Source organism: Rhinoraja longicauda, chromosome 2 (assembly GCF_053455715.1).
Source record: "Rhinoraja longicauda isolate Sanriku21f chromosome 2, sRhiLon1.1, whole genome shotgun sequence".
Taxonomy (NCBI): domain Eukaryota; kingdom Metazoa; phylum Chordata; class Chondrichthyes; order Rajiformes; family Arhynchobatidae; genus Rhinoraja; species Rhinoraja longicauda.
The window spans coordinates 114,733,606-114,754,185 of record NC_135954.1 but is presented as its reverse complement, the minus strand read 5'-3'; positions in this window follow the sequence as shown (position 1 = coordinate 114,754,185).

Genomic DNA, 20,580 nt, shown 5'->3' with positions numbered 1-20,580 from the left:
CATTTCCAAGCAGAAAGTGCAATCATCTCTTTCAGTCAAAGACAAAGATTCAAGGAAGAACTATCAGTACTAGAAGCTTGTAGAAGTGTTGTAAGAATACCCGAATACAGCAAAGACTGGTGGCCTTAAAGATTGAATAATCAATAAATTAGATTGGATGCCACCACATAGTGCATACCTTCTTTTTTGGTTATGTGTAAAGTTTTTATAGCTCCTTTATAGGTAATTGTTCCGTTATATACGTAGAACAATTAGGGGCCTGTGTTTAGGAGCCATTTATGTTTCGATTAGCTGCTGTCAACATATAATTTAATTTTGTTTAGATATATCTTGCCGTATTATTTTGGATAGTTGGGGGTGGTCGTTTGACATACAAGGTGGTGTATATATGGATACAGGGACTGGGAGGAGTTAGATGCAGGGATGGAGAGGAGTATACAGTTCTTATTCGAGCTGCGACCAGAGCTGTGAGCAGATGGGGGAACCGAGCAGCCAGTTACGACTTGTATGCGAAATAAGGACAGCCTGGTTTGTTCATCTCCTTGTTTGTACAACTACTTCAATAAACAACTATTAAACTGGAAAAACGACTCAAAGATCTGGTCTGTTGGGGTTAGCGTAAAGATCACTCTGACTCCCTGCAGATTAATGGCAATTAGAAAAGCGTTCACTGGAAAACACTGAAAGATGCCCCAGGTTCCTATTAAACACTTCCCCTCTTGCCTGAAACCTTGGTTTCATCCGTGAGCCTGGTGTCATAGTGGGACAGCTCATTGTAGTGGACTGAGGGACAGGATCTGGCAGCATTTGGATCGGAACAAATTAATTAGAGAGAGTCAGCGTCGCTTTATGCATGGGAAATTTTGTCTAATGTATCTCAGTTTTTTGAAGAAGTGGCCACTGATGAGGGCATGGCAGTGTCTACGTGAACTTTGTCAAAGCCTTTGACAAGTTCCCGTACAGTAGGCTAGTCTGGAAGTTAGATCACATTGGAATCCCGGGTGAGTGAACTAATTGGCTCAGAGAAAGAAGGCAAAGGGTTGTGGTGAAGGGATGTTTTGCTAATTGAAAGCCTATGATCAGTGGAGTGCCGCAAAGGTCGGAGATGGGTCAACTGCTATTTGTAATTTTATTAACGGTTTAGGAATAGGAATAGTTTACTGTCACATGTCGCAGTGAGATTCTTTGCGTGAATGCAAAGTAAACAAATAGCAGCTACCTATTTTGACAAAGTTACAAAACACAACGGCTCCTCCATTGTTCTTCCCCACCCCCCTCACAGCTGTCCCCCCCCCCCCCCCCCAATGCCGGGTCCTCCATTGTTCTTCCCCTCCCCCCTCCCCCCTCATGGCTGTCCCCCCCCCAATGCCGGGTCCTCCATTGTGCTTCCCCTCCCTCCTCACGGCTGTCCCCCCCCCAATGCCGGGTCCTCCATTGTGCTTCCCCTCCCCCCTCACGGCTGTCCCCCCCACGCCGGGTCCTCCACTGTTCTTCCCATAAAATGTAATATAACGAAATATAACCTAAAACATAGCAAAACAGGCTCTTCTGACCACAATGTCTGTGATGAACATGATGCCAAGCTATACTAAACTCATCTGCCTGTACGTGATCCATATCCCTCCATGACCTGCATATCCATGCCTCCATCTAAAAGCCTCTTAAATACCACCATCATATCTGCCAATACCTCCACATCTGCAATTCTTTCCAGGCACTGACCAACTCCTGTGTAAAAACACAAATGTCCATACTTCTCCCCTGAACTCTGACCCTTTCACCTTAAAGCTGTGGTCTCTAGTCTTTGACATTTCCACCCTGCTAAAAGGTTCTGACTGCCTAACGTATCTATGCCTCTGGTCATCACAAAATGCTGGAGTAACTCAACGGGTCAGGCAGCATCTGTGGGCAGAAGGAATGGGTGACATTTCAGGTCGAGACCTTCTCCAGACTGATGTCAGCGGGCGGAACAAAGAAAGGATATAGGTGGAAACAGGAAGACAGTGGGAGAACTGGGAAGGGGGAGTGGAAGAGAGGGACAGAGGAGCTATCTAAAGTTAGAGAAGTCAATGTTCATACCGCTGGGCAGTAAGCTGCCCAAGCGAAATATGAGGTGCTGTTCCTCCAGTTTGCAGAAAGGGGAGCAGATGGGAAGATGTGGCCTGTAGTGGGATCCCGTTGGACACGACGGAAATGTTCTCGGGGTATGCCTCTGGTCACCTCTCAACCTTCAAAGTTACAGAGATCACACTCCAAGTTTGTCTAATCTCTCCTCATAGCTAATTACCAATAAACCCAGGTGTCATCCTGATAACCTCTTAGACACCCTCTCCAAAACACACAACCTTCCTGTAATGGGGCAACCAGAACTACATTCAGTAGACCAAATTTGGCACAAACAAAGTCGTCTAAAGCTGCATTATAACTTCCTGACTCTTATACCCAGTGCCCCGACCAGTGAAGCCTAACATACCATAAGGCTTCTTTACCACTCTGTCTACTTGGCATAATCCAGGGGATTATGGACATCGACCCCATGATCCCTCTATACATTAATGCTATTAAGGTTCTTTCCGTTAACTGTCTACCTTTTGTTTAAATTCGACCTCCCAAAGTACAACATCTCACACATGTTTGGATTAAACCGCCATTAATCTGCCATTCCACCGCCCATTTCTGCAGTTAGTATTGTCAATGAATTTGCAGTTGACGCATTTATAGTGGACAGTTAGGAAGGATACCTTCTTCACCATCCACAATTTGGCACAAATGGCATAGGTAGGGAAAGGGGGGAAAGGGAGATTAGTGTATAGATGAGTAGTTAATTCCAGATCATCCAGTTCAGCAATCCGTGTTAGCATGTGATTAGCTTCAGGATATGGGTGAATTGTGTTTGTAGTCATATGCGAGTTTTATGGTTCAGCATACCTGTTGTGGATTAGATGTCTCATGGTAGTTTTGGTGTGCTGGTACGTGGATGAATAATCAGTTTGTCATGGCGTAGAAAAGCGATATCCCCCCTCCCTCTGGCAGCTCTCAGCTCCGGCATCAGTTCTTTCCTCCTTCGTCTGACAGCTTCCGTGAAGTCCTCGTTAATGTATATTTTAGATTCCTTGAGAGACAGTGCGTTGTAGTATGGTTTCTCTGTCCTTATACCTTAGGAGTTTCACCATTATGGACCTCGGTCGGTCGCCACCGGGTTTCCCTGCCCGGTGCGCCCATTCAACCTCCACCTCTCGCTGGAGCTGGAGCTGGAGCTTCTCAGCCAGAACTTTCTGGACTTTCTCCTCCGTCTCGGTCCAGGTTTCTCCCGGTGACTCCACTATCCCGTCGAAGACCAGGTTGTTGCGTCTGGTCTGCCCCTCCAGATACTCCATCTTGTCTGTGACAGTCAGTAAACCGTCACAGACTTTGAAAATGTCCGACTGCATTGTGTTGCAGCGCTCAGCTAGTTTGGTGTGGTCGGCCTTCAAATCGTCCACATCCTTTTGTGTGAACTGCAGACTCGTTTTGATATCTTGTAAGTCCCGGGTTATTGCATCCAGTCTGGTGTTTGTAGAATCCACAATGATTTAGACTAAACCTTTGAAGTTTTCCTGTTGTTGTTGAAGTAGCGCCGAGAACATGTCCTTCTGCTGTTGCAAAAGTTCTGTTACCCGAGTGAGTGACACATACTCCTCGTCCGGTTTAATTTCGGCTTTTGACCCTTTTGGTGGCATTTTAAGGCGATGTTTTCCCTCCGTTTCCCCTCCGACCCTTGTGCTGCCCGCCGCGTCTTTATGTCGTCCCGCGAACAGCTATCACTTATGACCTTAAAAGATCCTTAAAAACGTTAAATCCTGGGCACGGCTCCACTCTGCACTTTGCCTGAGCATCTGTCTAATGACCAGTCTCAATGCATCAAACATTACTCCCCAGCGGAGGAATACTTTGTTGCACATCACCGTCGGGCCACCACAGAAATCACAGATAGTCAACATGCTTTTCCGTTGCCTTGACCTGATGAAACATTGCTTTAATATCCGCCATCAAAGCAACCGGCGTTTTGTTGAATCTGATGAGAACTCCAATGAGTGAGTTAGTTAGGTCTGGACCTTGTAGCAGCTGGCAGTTAAGTGATGTCCCCTAAAAGACTGCCGCACAGTCAAAGACCACTCTTATGGTTCCTTTCTTTGAGTGATACACCCCGTGATGAGGGATGCACCAGAGTTTCCCATCATTGCGATACAGCTGGTCCATTGGTACCCTTTCAACATAAGCACTATTGATCATTTCCGTGAGGAAAGATGTGTATTCACTGCAAAACGTTTCATCCTTATTAAACTTGCGTTTCAAGCTCTGGATACGCTGCTCTGCAATGCAACAATTGTTAGGCATGCTGGTATTCCTCTGCTTGAGAGGTAAGTCCAAACAATAATGTTCATCTGTCATCCTTGCCAAACGATTCATAATATCCATGAACTTTACCTCTTCTCTCGACATTTCTTCCTTGTCCTTGCTGGATTCTTCATTGACGTCATGGTTGCATTGTTTGACCACAAGTTCTTCCAGATTAACAACGGATATTCGCAATAGGAAAGCCTTCTCCAACGCTGTTATCATGGTCCTCTCTCAGTGGACCACAAACAACCCATCCCAACAAGTTTTTCATGGTGAATGGTCCATCCTCTTTGCTGTGGACCACTTCCCAAGGTTCCAATACCTTGAAAGCATTAGCTCCGATGAGTAAGTCAATACAAGAGCGAATTTCAGTTACCTTGATATTCTTCAAATAAGGCCATTGCTCCAGGTCTTCCTGTCTAGGAATGTTTGACCGTGAGACAGGAATGGTCTTACTGGTAAGCACGTCTGGTAGTTGAACAAAATCATTGCTGTCCAGACCATATATTTCCAAACCTGAAATAACACAACTGGTTATAGACTTTTGATTCATGGTATGCAGGGTAAACCTCTTCTTTTGTCCCGAGATCTTCAGCCTTCTTACCAGGTTTTCGGTGCAGAAAGTAACTGAACTTCCACGTCCAAGAAAGCGTATGTTTGCAAAACCATGCTCCCATTGTAGCTCTTCATTTGCACTGGTATGATCGAGAAGATGCAAGTTTCTTTACCGGCCTCAATATGTCCACACATCGGAGAAAGAGGAGTGGCGTCACTCTGGCTCGCCTTTTCCTTGGCTGACTGCCCGGGTTTCCTTTCTTTATCCTTCTGTTCAAAATGAAGTATCTCAGGATGCTCTCCTTTGCATACAGCACAAGTCAAACGATTATTGCAATTTCTGCTCATATGACCTTCTTTCAGACATCCAAAACAAATTATTTTCTCATTTATAAATTCTCTTATCTCCTTTAGTTCCTTCTTTTTGATCTGCCGACACTTCTCCAGTGTGTGACCCCTCATGTTGCAGAACAGACAAGGATCTTGCTGCTTGCCGATAGGTGAGTCAGCTTTCTCTCCTTTAGTTGTCAGGTTCCCTTGGGCCTGTTCTTCCATGAGTTCGGCAGCCATAGCAAAACTGCTTTTGGTCGTCCTCGGCTTCTCTCTTGATTTACCGGAGGTAGGGCCTTTAGCAGCTGCTGGTGTTTTGGCCTCATCAATATTCCCATAAATTGGGTCCGTCAGTATGTCCACTTGTTCCTTTATGAAGTTTTCGAAGTCGGGAAACGCAGGCGAACGTTTCTTGGTTCTTTGAATTTCATATGACCGATCTCTCCACCTTTCTCTGAGCTTGTAAGGCAGCTTTTGAAGAATGGTCATCATACTGGAGTGAACGTTCATTTCATCCATGTATTTAAGCTGCTGCATTGCATTGCAACAACCTTTGAGGAATAAAGCCAGGCCAAAGCTCTGGATATATAAGCAGCGGCAATCTTCTGCTCATGGCCAATGCTCTGGATATATAAGCAGCGGCAATCTTCTGCTCATGGCCAAAATGCTCTTTAAGCAATCTTCTTGCCTCCTTATAGGTCTGGTCAGGATGCAAATGTTGACAGCTACGAACTAATTCTCTGGCTAGTCCTCTCGTGTATTGTTCCAGAAAATGATAACGATCACTTTCATCGTCAGTCTTCCTTTCTACTCCTCTCTCAAATGCCTTGATAAAAGGTTGATATTGCAAGGGATCACCATCATACACAGGATTGTCCCTTGCCGGTACGGCAGAAGAAAGATTTTGTTTAGCCAGAGGTTCGGTCGTTTGATTTTGCTTCCGTAATAGCTCACATATATTCCGTTGGTCTCCATCATGACGTTCCGGGGATTTAGTGTGAGCACGCCCCTGCTCCATCCCTTGGTTCATGAAACCCTGTCATCCATCCTTGAAGAGGATGTGGGGTAAAGTGTGCCGTACCACTAGCTTTAACCAATGGTCTCCAGGTTGTTTGCTTCGGTCTAACAACCTGTGGCTCCCATTCATGCCAGGGTTCAGTCGCGGATGGTTCCCGTCCAACTGGCACGTGGCTTTGAGCAGCTCCTCGTCCTGGATAAGAACTCATCCTATCGGATACTATCGAAGCTGCTTCTTGATCTTGGAGCGCTAAGTACATTGAGTTTTGTCTTGGCTGCTGCCATTTTAGACCCCAGTTCCAATCGTTCTTTCTCTCTTTTCAATTGATCACTCCTCTTCTTGTAATCTAATTGTCTTTTCCTCTGTTCTTCTTCTTCTTGGCCTTCTAGCTTCTCAATCTAGTGCTTCTGTGGCATGAACGCAGCTTGCCCTGCGAGAACAGCCAGTTCCAACTCAACCTCCTTATGAACAGAAAGCATTGAAGATGCATGAGCTTTGATGCTCAACTTAGAGGTCGAAATATTTGAAACACTATCTCCAGGTCCGATAGAGTCTACATCATCGCTACCCTGGCATAAGGTGCCCTCAACATTGGAGGGTGCGGCCTCATGATCTACTTGGCTTAGCCATTCAGCAACATCTTGGTTAAATCCATCGAGATTCGACCACCTGCCGCATCCATTTCTCTTGCTTATCCTGGTCTTCTGATACTGTAGATTTCGTCCTTGAGGTGGTTAAGTTGATCCAGATTGAGCTGCACCTCTGACTTCTTTCCTGATTTTATTAGCTCTTTGATGTTTTCCATGGTCTTCACAGATATCTTATATTTACGTTTCTTCAGCTTCTCATTGCTTTCATAATGAGTATTTGTCAATTTTAGTAAGCTTAATGGCCCTTTTTTCCACTTTAGGCCGTGTTCCACTTTTGCTACCTTGTGACTGAACATCAGATTTAATTTCGGTCATTCTGAGCTTGTTAACGTAAGCCAGATGTGCTTTCTTTTTCCACTATCTCTTAGGTATGTCAAAAAGACGGTAACCAGGGACTCCCAAGGTCGTTGCTACGCTGTCCGCATTCCAAGCTCTCGATCATTCGAAAACAGCTTTCGTTATCACACAGGAAAAAACAATTTAAAGCAGACGATGATTTCTGCTGTTTTATCCCAGTCTCTATCCAAGAACTAATTTTCTTCAAATAAATCTAAGAGACAGATATAATGCTTCAACTTTTGGCAATAAATCTCTCCCGGGTAAGTAAACTTTCGTATCCTTCGTCTCTTGCGAAGACAAGCTTTCTCAACTTTCTGAAGAGTAAATTCCAATAAATTGTTCCAGCTTAGGCAGATTTCACAATGAATCATTCCTGTTCAGATAAGATCTCACAAATCGTCTCTTGTGAAAGCAAGTTCTCTGAACTTTCCAAAGAAGTGGATTCAAGCTGATCGCTTCAGCTTAAGAAGGAATTTTACGTGTTGTAGTGGCCAGCTTCTCGTCTATCAATTAGCTCCCAAGCTGCCACTTGCATAGACCGGGTGAAATGATAAGCTTAATGACTCGAGCAAATATAAATAACAGAGACCCTCCTTGACGTTTGAATAGTTAGTCCTCTTTATTTGAAGGTGCAATAAACATATTGGCATATCTCTTGTCATCGACTGGTTATTGATTTGCTAGGTAAAATTCCATATCTTACCACAGTCTATGCGATTGATACGAATTGCCAGATATAACTTCGGCGGAATCTGTATTAATCTTCTTGTCCATAAGATTTACAGCCGATTACATCTTGGCTATTGAATCTTTTGGCGGAGCCTTTGGCTGAACCTCTGTCAGCACCTCCCGGCTCACGCACACTCCCGCATGTACCCAACTGCCCAGACTCTAGCCCTGCCACTACGTAAGCATCGCATTAACTCTATAATGTCCAAACTACAGCAGAATACAAGGTAATAATAATAATAAGCAAAAATAACTAATAAACGCAAAATGGCTCCTACATATAGTATCGAATCCTATCTGTTAGGATTTTGAATACAGAAGTTAGAACATTCTGTTCCAGTTATTCAAGACGTTGGTGAATCTGCATTTGGAGTATTTTGTTTAGTTTTGGTCACCCTGCTACAGGAGGGATGCCATAATACTGAAAAGGGTGCAGAGTAGATTTACAAGTCAAGTCAAGTCAAGTCAATTTTATTTGTATAGCTATAAGAGAGGGTTTGGGCAGGCTTGGACTTTGTTGCTTTGAACACAGGAAGCTATGAAGGGGCCACCTTAGAGAGGCATATAAAATCCTGTGTACAATATACAGGGTGAATGTATAGGCTTTTAACCAGGGTACAGGAATCGAACCAGTGGATCTGAGTTTTTAGGTGAAAGAGGCATTTAAGAAGAACCTGAGGGGCAATGTTTTCACGTAGAGAGTGGATGCGACGTATATCTGGAATAAGTTGGCAGAGGAGGTAGTTGAAGCAGGAACAATAACTACATTCAAAAGACAATGGATAGGTGCATGGATAGGCAAGATTTAGAGGGAGATTTGCCAAATGCCAGCAAATATGACCAGCTTAGATAGGGAATTTTAGTCGGAATGGGTGAGTTGGGCTGAAGGACCTCGTTCTGTGCTGTATGACTCTATCTACATTTACAGCAAGTTCTAGGTCATGTGAGAAGGTGGATCAAGGAATGGAAATAGGAATTTATCACTGACAAGTGTGAGGTGTTACACTTTGTTATGTCAAACGAGGGCAGAACCTACACAGTAAGTATTAGAGCCCTTGGTGAGTGTGGAAAACAGAAAGGTCTGGGAGTATAGGTGCATGGTTCCATAGTGTGGCGAGTTCGGAAGCCTGGGTGATGAAGAGGTTGTTTGGCAGCTGGCTCCATGGGGAAGGGTATTGAGTGGTGGGACAACATGATACTGCTGTACTCCCAGTGGAAGAAGCTGGGATGACAAGGGACAGGTGCGGTGGCGTGAGATTCAACCTTTGTTGATAATTCAATTACCTACTCACTGAACAGAAACCCCTTTGGGGGGAACGGCAACCCAGTCCACCACGGAGTTGAAAGGAGATGCTAACAGAGCCCTTGACGGCCGCCATAACTGGAGCTCTACAGTGGGTCTCTGTGCCCACACACGTAAAAGTGCTGACCCCTGGTGGAGGATCGATCTGGGCAGAACCCATATCATATCTACAGTAAGAATCAGCAACAGGATGGACTGTTGCCGGGAAAGGATCCTGGGAGCAGAGATCCGCATTGGGATCTCGCTGGAGAATAACGGGAACTCTAACAAACTGTGAGTATTGCGCGGCACAATAGCTTCATTTCAACTCTGTCCACTGGTCTTGTGCCGATTCCATGCACAGTTCAGTATGTCTGATGCATTGAAGGCAACAGTGCCAAATGCAAGGTAATACTGCACAATGTTTGCATTGGTGAATGGGGTAGCAAGACTCATAGTGTCAAGTCCTTCAGCCCAATTCATCAATGCCGACAAGGATATCCCACCTGCGCTAGTCCCATTTGGCCCATCTCCCTTCAAACCTTTCCTACCCATATAGTCCAAAATATCTTTTAAATGTTATTATTATACCCGCCTCAACTACTTCATGTGGCAGCCCGTTCCATGTACCCACCACCCTTTGTATGAAAAAGTTGACCCTCATTAAATTTATTAATGAAAGTTAACCCTCATTAAATCCTATTAAATGTTACCCCTCCAACCTTAAACCTGGTTCTTGATTCTCCTACCTTGGGTAAAAGACTGTGCATTCACTCTGTCTATTACATGCTCTTCTATTAGATCATTGGTATCACAAACTGCTGGAGTAACTCAGTAGGTCTGGCAGCATCTAGGAGAGAAGGAATGGGTGACGTTTCGGGTCGAAACGTCACCCATTCCTTCTCTCCTATATGCTGCCTGACCTGCTGAGTTACTCCAGCATTTTGTAATAGCTTCGATTTGTACCAGCATCTGCAGTTATTTTCCTACACTCTATTAGATCATTCCTCAGCTTCCTGCACACGACAGAATAAAACCCTGGCCTTCCCAACCTTTCCCTTGATCTTGGATCCCTGGCAACATAAATCTTCTGTTTTCTTTCCAGCTAAACAATGTCTTTCATAGAGAAGGCTGACTGAAGCTCAATGATTCAATTATACTTATTGTCGCATGTATCTAGGTAGAGTGGGATTCTTGGTTTTGCATACATTATACTAGCAAAGAGTCGCCATGTTTCTGGCACCAGTATTCATTAAAGTCACGTTGGTCCATCTATGTTCTCTCTGTGGAACTTCCTCGACCCGTCCTCGTCTCCTCTCCACGACCCATCCGCTAGCCGACCGTCTCTCCTCTCCATGGGCCTTCCTGGACTCGACCTCTCCTCACTGCGGCCCGACCGCCTCCATTCCCAGCGGCCCATCCTTCTCTCGTCTCCGCTGCTCGACTGTCCCTCCTCTCCACAGCTTGTCCTGGGTGCGACCAGCTCTCGGCTCCACAAGCGGCTACACAGCCCTCACTGGGAACCTCCCTTCTGCACTGCCATGACGAGCGCCGGTATCTTTCTTTGTCAACCTCAACCAAATATTCATTGGTACAGTCTCACAAACATCTTTTACATCAGTAACATAACTTTTTTTAAATTTAATTTAGTTCAATTTCACGTGAACCGAGATACAATGAAAGGCTCACTAACCAGAGAGCGTAAAGATAATACATGATTACAATCAAGCCATCTGTCCCGATTTACGCACTCAATATCCTGACTGATGAAGGCCATCCTGCCAGAAGCCTTCCGTTGTACAAGTCTTCTTGGTGACGGACATCTAATGTTTGTGGTGAGAGAGGCATTTTGTCACTGCCCACATTCCTGACACCAGGTTTGAAACTTGGTTGATGCCCTGGTGCTGTATCCCACATGATACATAGAAAAAATAGAAACATAGATAATAGGTGCAGGAGAGGCCATTTGGCCCTTCGAGCCAGCACCGCCATTCATTGTGATTATGGCTGATCATCCACAATCAGTAACCCCTGCCCACCTTCTCCCCATACACCTTGTTACCGCTAGCCCCTAGAGCTCTATCTAACTCTCTTTTAAATTCATCCAGTGAATTGGCCTCCACTGCCTTCCGTGGCAGAGAATTCCACAAATGCACAACTCTCTGGGTGAAAAAGTTTTTTCTCACCTCAGTTTTAAATGGCCTCCCCTTTATTCTTAGACTGTGGCCCCTGGTTCTCGAATCCCCCAACATTGGGAACATTTTTCCTGCATCTAGCTTGTCCAGTCCTTTTATAATTTTATACGTTTCTATTAGACGTCCTCTCATCCTTCAAAATTCCAGTGAATACAAGCCCAGTCTTTCCAATCTTTCCTCATACGAGTGTCCCGCCATCCCGGGTATTAACCTCGTGAACCAACGCTGCACTGCCTCAATAGCAAGGATGTCCTTCCTCAAATTAGAAGACCAAAACTGCACACAATACTCCAGATGTGGTCTCACCAGGGCCCTATACAACTGTAGAAGGACCTCTTTACTCCTATACTCAAATCCTCTCGTAATGAAGGCCAACATGCCATTATCTTTCATCACTGCCTGCTGTACCTGCTTGTTTACTTTCAGTGACTGGTGTACAAGGACATCTAGGTCTCGTTGCATTTCCCTTTTCCCTAATCTGACATCGTTGAGATAATAATCTGCCTCCTAGTTTTTGCTGCCAAAGTGGATAACCTCACATTTATCTACATTATACTGCATCTGCCATGCATCTGCCCACTCACTCATCCAAGTCACCCTGCAACCTCCTAACATCATCTTTGCAGTTCCAACTGCCAACCAGCTTTGTGTCATCTGCAAATGTGCTAGTGTTACTTTTAATTCCATCGTTAAAATCATTAATATTTATTGTAAATAGTTGTGCTCCCCCCAGTAACGAGCCTAGCGGCACTCCACTCGCCACTGCCTGCCATTCAGAAGACCCGTGTATTCCTACTCTTTGCTTCCTGTCTGCCAACCAATTCTCTATCCATGTCAATATCCTACCCCCAATACCATGTGCTCTACTTTTGCCCACCAATCTCCCATGAGGGACCTTATCAAAGGCTTTCTGAAAGGCCAGATACAGTACATCCACTGGCTCTCCGTCCATTTTACTTGTCACATCCTCAAAAAATTCCAGAAGATTAGTCAAGCAGGAATTCCCCTTCATAAATCCATGCTGACTTGGACCAATCCTTTTCCTGCTATCCAAATGCACCGTTATTACTTTTTCAATAATTGACTCCAGCTTCTTCCCCACCACCGATGTCAGGCTAACTGGTCTATAATTCCCCGGTTTCTCCCTCGTTCCTTTCTTGAAAAGTGGGATAACATTAGCTACACCTCCAATCCACAGGAACCGATCCTGAATCTATGGAATATTGGAAAATGATCACCAATGCATCCAAGATTTCTACAGCCACCTCCTTGAGTATCCTGGGATGCAGACCATCAGGCTCTGGGGATTTATCAGCCTTTATTCTCATCAGTCTACCCAATACTATTTCTCACCTAATGCAAATTTCTTTCAGTTCCTCTGTCTCCCTAAATCCTCCGTCCTCTAGTACATATGGAAGGTTGTCTTCCTTAGTGAAGACAGATGCGAAGTACCTGTTCAACTCTTTTGCCATTTCCTTGTTTCCCATAATAATTTCACATGTTTATGCCTTCAAGGGACCCACATTTGTCTTTACTAATCTTTTTCTATTAACAAACGTAAAGAAGCTTTTTGTATCTTTCTTTATATTCTTGGCCAGCTTACCCTCGTACCTCATCTGTTCATCCCCTATTGCCCTTTTTGTTACCTTTTGTTATCCTTTGGAAGTTTCCCAATCCTCTGGCTTCCCACTACTCTTTGCTATGTTATACATCTTTTCTTTTAGTTTTATTCCATCCCTAACTTCCCTTGCCAGCCACGGTTGCCTCTTACTCCCTTTAGAATCTTTCTTCCTCTTTGGAATGAAATGATCCTGCATCTTCTGGATTGTGCCCGGTGCTGTTCCACCGTCATTCCTGCTTGGATCCTTTTCCATTCGACCTTGGTCAGTTCCTCTCTCATGCCCTCATAGTCCCCTTTGTTCAACTGCAACACTGACACTTCTGATTTATCCTTCTCCCTCTCAAATTGCAGATTAAAACTCAACATATTATGGTCACTACCTTCTTGTTGTTCCTTTACCTTAAGTTCCTTTATTAAATCTGGTTCATTGGACAATTCTCTCTGGTTGGCTCCAGTACAAGCTGCTCTAAACATCCATTTCGGAGGCACTCTACAAACTCCCTTTCTTGGGGTGCAGAACCAATCTGATTTTCCCAGTCTACCTGCATATTGAAATCTCCCATAACCACAGTGGCATCACCTTTGTTACATGCTAATTTTAACTCCTGCTGCAACTTACACCCTATATCCAGTCGACGGTTTGGGGGCCTGTCGATAACTCCCATTAGTGTCTTCTTAACTTTACAATTCCTCAATTCTATCCACAGTGAATCTACATCGTTAGTCCCTCTGTCATCCCTCGCAAGGAACTGCATTTCATCCCTCACCAACACAGCTACGCCATTTCCTCTGCCCACCTGCCTGTCCTTTCTATAGGACGTATAACCCTCAATATTCAGTTCCCAGTCCCAATCCTCCTGCAGCCATGTCACTGCAATCCCCACAACGTTGTATCTACCAATCTCTAATTGAGCCTCAAGCTCATCCACTTATACTATGCACATTCATGTATAATACTTTTAATCCATTACTTACCTCACTTTTCACATCGATTCCTATTACACTTCGCGATACTCTCCTATCCCTTTGTGACCTTTCCATCCAGTTAATTCTGGGGTTTTTCTTAACTTTTCCTATGCTCTCTTTCCCTTTAACCATCCTTGTATTTCCCATTTGTCTCCTCCCCCCCCCCCCCCCCCCAACTATTTAGTTTAAAACCACCCGTGTAGCAGTGGCAAACCTGCCTGCCAGAATGCTGGTTCCCCACCTGTTAAGGTGCAACCCGTCCCTTTTGTAATAATAATAATAATAATAATACATTTTATTTATATAGCGCTTTTCATATACTCAAAGACGCTTTACAGAGATTTTGAGAACATAGGGAAATTAATAAATAGATAAATAAGTAAATAAATAAATGAACAGAGAAAGGAGACAGTAGGTGAGGTGACCTTCAGTGGTCGAAGGCAGTACTGAACAGGTGAGACTTCAGCAATGTTTTGAATGTGGTGAGTGTGGGGGAGTCTCTAACGGTTTGGGGTAGTGAGTTCCATAGGGTGGGAGCAGCGATGGAGAAAGCCCTGTCCCCCCAGGATCTGAGTTTAGTCCGGATGTGGGGGGATAGGAGATTGGCAGCGGCAGAGCGGAGGGTGCAGGTGGGAGTGTGCCTGTGGAGGAGGTCGGTCAGGTAGGATGGGGCCAGGTTATGGAGGGCTTTGTAGGTTATGAGGAGGATTTTGTACTGGATTCTCTGGGGGATGGGGAGCCAGTGGAGTTTATAAAGGACGGGGGTGATATGGTCACGGATCGAGGTGTGTGTGAGTAGACGGGCAGCGGAGTTTTGAATGTATTGAAGTTTATTGATGATTTTTGAGGGTGCGCCATAGAGGAGGCTGTTGCAGTAGTCCAGACGGGAGGCGATGAAGGCGTGGATGAGGGTTTCTGCAGCTGTGGAGGAGAGGGATGGACGGAGACGGGCAATGTTTTTGAGGTGGAAGAAGGCTGTCTTTGTGATGTGTTTGATGTGTTTGTCAAAGGAGAGGGTTTGATCAAGGATGATTCCAAGATTCCGGATGTGAGGTGAGGTGGATACTTGGAGACCATCAATGTTGAGGATGAAGTTTTGGGTGGATTTGGTGAGCGTTTTTGGACCAATGATGATGATTTCAGATTTGTTGCAATTGAGTTTGAGGAAGTTTGATTGAAGCCAAGATTTTATTTCAGTAATGCAGTTTGTCAGTGTAGAGTGTGTGGTGGGGGAGATTGACTTGGTGGAGATGAGGAGCTGGATATCATCGGCGAAGCAGTGGAAGTTGAGACCATGACGGCGGATTAATTGACCAAGGGGGAACAGGTAGAGGATGAAGAGGAGGGGGCCAAGGACTGAGCCTTGGGGGACACCTTGGTGGAGGGGAGCGGTGGGGGATTTACAGTTGTTAATGGAGATGAACTGGTGTCTGTCAGGGAGGTAAGATTTGAACCAGGATAGGGCTGTGCCGGTGATGTTAAGGGTGGTTTCAAGTCGGGTGAGGAGAATGGAGTGATTTATGGTGTCAAAGGCGGCGCTGAGGTCAAATAGGATGAGGATATCGAGGTTGCCAGCGTCGTTTGTGATTTTGAGGAGCGCAGTTTCAGTACAGTGGTTTGAGCGGAATCCGGATTGGAAAGTTTCATACAGGTTATTGGTAGAGAGGTGGTATTTGAGTTGGGAAGCTACAGCACGTTCCAAAACTTTGGACAGAAAGGGTAGGTTGGAGATTGGTCTGAAGTTGTTTGGGGTGTCAGGGTTTAGACCAGGTTTTTTCAGAATGGGGGTGACAGCAGCGATTTTGAGGGATGGCGGGACGATGCCAGTGGACAGGGAGGAGTTTATTGTTGCAGTGATAAGTGGAGAGAGAGCAGGAAGGCAGGCCTTGACAAAGCTGGAGGGGATGGGGTCCAGAGAGCAGGTGGCAGTTTTTATTCCTGTGAAGAGGTCAGAGAGGTCGGTGGTGGAGATTGGGGAGAACTGAGGCAGGGGCTGACAGGATAAGGGGGGGCAGGTGGTTTGAGGGGGAGCAGGTGCGTTGGTGGTTAAGGTGCTGTAGATGTTGTCTATTTTGCTTTGGAAGAATGAAAGGAAAGTGGTGCATTTGTCAACTGTGAATGATTGGGAGATGGTGTCCAGGGGGCTGAGGAGTTTGTTTATTGTAGAGAAGTGTTTTTGGGTTTCCGGAGCCAGAGTGAATTATTTGAGAGTAGTAGGTGGAGTGGGCATGGGAGAGGGCATCTTTATAGTGCTGTATGTGGTCTTTGTAGGCTTGGGAGTGAATTGTGAGACCTGTTTTGTTGCGGAGTCTTTCAAGTTGGCGGGCATGAGTTTTCATCATGCGGAGTTCAGGGGTAAACCAGGGAGCAGAGTGGGTGAAGGAAACTGTTTTGGTTTTTATAGGTGCAAGCTGGTCGAGGCAGGAGGAGAGAGTGCGGTTGTAGTAGTCAGTGAGGTCAGAGGGGCTGAGGAGGTCAACGAAGGGAGAGGCGGACATTATTTCAGAGAGGGAGGATGAGAGCGAGGTAGGTGAAACAGAGTTCAGCTTGCGGAAGTTTATTTTGTGTTTTTGCTTTGGAGCTGGGGTGGGAATGTTGACAGACATGGTGATGGCTAAGTGATCAGAGAGGGTGGGGTCGGAGCCAGAGAGGTGATGTGGATTTAGTCCAGTGGTGCAGACAAGGTCCAGAATGTGCCCACGGTTATGGGTGGGAAAATTTACGTGTTGAGTGAGGTTAAAGCAGTTGAGTATTTCAGTGAAGTCAGCGGTTATTGTGGAGTCAGTGGAGTCCATGTGGATGTTGAAATCACCGAGGAGGAGGATTGAGGGGGAGAGAGAACAGAACTGGGTCAGAAAGTCAGAGCAGTCAGAAAGGAATGATGGGTGTGGTTTGGGAGGGCGGTAGACAACTGCCATGACTAATTTTGTGTGGCCAGAGAGTTTGAAAGCCAGGTGTTCAAATGACGGAGCAGATGAGATGGAGATGAGGTTGATCTTGAAGTCCTGTTGGTGAATTACGGCAATCCCACCACCTCGGCCTTCCGAGCGTGGTTTATTGATGTAGGAGTATCCGTTGGGTATAGTGAGGTTGAGTGAGAGGTAATCCAGAGGTTGTTGCCAGGTTTCTATCAGACAGAGGAAGTCCAGTTTATTTTCCAGGATGAAGTCATTCAGAATGACGCTTTTATTGTTGAGGGACCGGATGTTGAGCAGAGTGAGCTTCATGTTGCTTTGTATGGTGTGGATGGACACGGGTGATTTAGCCAGGGCTTGTAGACAGGGGGCACGCTCGTGTGCGTTGTTGTGATGATGTAATGGATGAGTGGAAGTCCGATCAGCTGACCAGAGTGCAGGGATGGAGTGACCGGTCTGGGAGTAGACAAACTTGTGACCGGAGCCTCTGTGGATGTATTTGGGTCGTCGTAGAAGTCCGTGGTTGATGATGGCAGAGATGCATGTCGGAGTGGAGTGGTTGTTGAGCTGGAGCAGCCTCGCAGCCAAGTACTTCAGTGCCATGCCAGGCAGGAGCGAAGGAGCATAGAGCCCAGAGAGATCAAAAGGTCACAGCAGGCACAACAGGCTGATCCAGAGCAAGGCCTACGAGGATCGAGGAAGCTGAGCAGCCTGAGGGTTAATACTGAGCTGAGGATGTGCAGGCAGAGGAGGTAGCCAGGCAAGCAGGCAAGCAAGCAGGCAGCCAGGCAGCTGTTAGCGTTAGCGGTAGCGTTAGCGTTAGCGTTAGCGGTAGCGTTAGCGTTAGCGAGTTGATGACTGCAGCGCTAGCTGTCAGGTAACCCACAGGGGAGCAGTCCAAGCCAGCAGAGACAGGAGCACAGACAGGAGTGAGAGGTCCAAGGGTGCGGAGTCCAAGGGTGCGGAGGCAGCGGTGGAAGAGCTGGGCAGATGATACCAGGTCAAGCAGAAGGATTAGTTTAAGCAGAGGGATTTTTTCAAATCAGAGAAAATCTTTTAAAAAACGGCAAAATTAATCCAAAAATAGAAGTGGTGAGAAGCGGCGAACAAACAACGCCAGCGTCCTCTCACGTCACTTCCGGAATTCACAATTCACCCTTACCCCAAAACAGATCCCAGTGGTCTAAGGAACTGCCCCTTGCACCAGCTCCTCAGCCACACATTCAGATCCCCTATCTCGCTGTTCGTGCCCTCACCAGCACGAGGAACTGGAAGTAAACCGGAGAGAACGACCCTGGAGGTCCTCCTTTTCAGCCTTCTTCCAAGCTCTCTAAAGTCACGCTGCAGAATCTCTTTCCCCTACTTCCCGACGTCTTATGTGCTGACATGCACAACCACTTCCGGCTGCTCACCTTCACCCTTGAAGATGCTCTGCAATCGATCCGTGACATCCTGGATCTTGGCACCTGGGAGGCAATGCACCTTCCTTGAATCCCGCTTGTTGCCGCAGAAACCCCCGTCTGTACCTCTCACCATGGAGTCCCCGACTACAAGCGCTCTGCTGACATCGGTCTCTTCGGCCTTGCTTCAGCGCCGCATTTTAACTCGCAGACCTGTCCGCCGCTCAGACTGGCAGTGTCTTCTATTTCTATTTCATGTTTCTGTTTCATCCAGGTGTGGAACAGTCCAGTCTGTTTCAAATATGTACACTTTCCTCTGCGAAGGATTCACGGGTCGATATGTGAACATCAGGATCCCAGGAACTGGGGAAATCCTGAGTTTGTGTGAGGTTGAGGTCTTTGGAAAGAAGATGCTGGACCCGGATAGGCAGGTAAGTGCTCAGTGTTTCATTTTCAGATGTACCGAAAACAGAACATTCAAATTCTCATTTACAGCCGTATAACCCCTCTCCCATCGGGAAAAAGGTAGAGAAGTGTGAAAAGGCACACCTCCAGATTAAGGGAGAGTTTCTTCCTCACTGTTATCAGGCAACGGAACCATACAACCACAACTAGCGAGCAGTCCTGAACTACTATCTATCTCATTGGAGACCATCGTGCTATCTTTGATCAGACTTTACTGGCACTACCTTGCACTATTCACATTATTCCCTTATCATGATTCTGTACACTGTGGGTGACTCGATTGTAATCGTGTATTGTCTTTCTGCTAACCGGTTGGGACGCAACAAAACCTTTTCCTCTACCTTGGTACACGTGACAATAAACTAAACTTAAATAAACATAACAGGGTTGTAAACACAACACACTCAGATAATATATCATAAACAAAAAAATCAGTGAATCACTAAGTTTTGAATCACAAGTTCAAAAAAAGCCCAGCCCTCAGTGCAACTTTAGACAATCCATAGTTCACATCCATAGTTGAAGTTGGTGTTATAAAGTGTTCAAGAGCCTGCTGGTTGTTGAGAAGTAGCCATTCTTGATTCAGGTGATGCGACTCCTATTGTAGGTACGCTGGAATCCATTCTCACTCTCACTCCACACACTCTGACACCTTTACTCTGGTGGATATGTTTGACAGACCCAGTCTATTAAATTCTTCAGTCTCAAGCAATATCCCCTTCCCCCTCTCTTTTTTTCCGCCCCCACCCCAACTCAGTCTGAACCAATCTCTCTGAACATCTCCCCCCACCCAGTCACCCTGCTCCTTTCCTTGCTCCATGCACTCGTCTGCCATCCTTGCACCATATTTCCCTTTCATCCCCCTCTTCCCCGTCCGCCCCTCACCACCCACATCCCTCCCTCCTGTTTTACCTTTCAATCCTCTTCGTATCTGATATCCCATTGTCTCCTTTTCACCTTGAGCCTTTTGTCACTTACTCCAGCCATCTGCCAATGAGCCACCACCCTCACCTGTATCCATCTATCACTCCATGTTCCTAAGTGATAGGAGCGGAATTAGGCCATTCGGCTCATCAAGTCCACACCGCCATACAATCATGGCTGATCTATCTCTCCCTCTCCATAACCCTTGAGAGCCGTTATAATCAATAATGTATCTATCTATCTTTGCCTTAAAAGTATCCACTGATGGTCTCCACAGCCTTCTGTAGCATAGAATTCCACAGATTCACCACCCTCTAAGTAAAGAAATTCCTCCTCATCTCCTTCCTAAAGGAACATCCTTTTATTCCCAGGCTATGACCTCCAGTCCCAGACTTTCCCACTAGTGGAAACATCCTCTCCACATCCACTCTATCTAAGCCTTTCACTTTTCGGTAAGTTTCGAAAAGGTCCCCCCCTCACGCTCCCCCCCCCCCCCCCCCCCCCCCCCCATCCTTCGAAACTCCTGTAAGTAAAGGCCCATTGCCGTCAAATGCTCAACGTATGTTAACCCACTCATTCCAAGGATGATGCCAGGCTTTTTATAGTCCCACCTTTCCTTTCCAGCTTTCGCCCCAATCCTCCATCAGTCTGAAGAAAGGTCCTGATGTGAAAATCACCTGTCCGTTCCCTCCACAGAAGCTGCATGACCCACTGAGATCCTCCAGCATTTTGTTCTCTGCTCCAGATTCCAGCATTGCTTGTGTCTTCAGTCTCCGATACATTCCCTGTCCAAGCTCAGCCTGAGCAATCG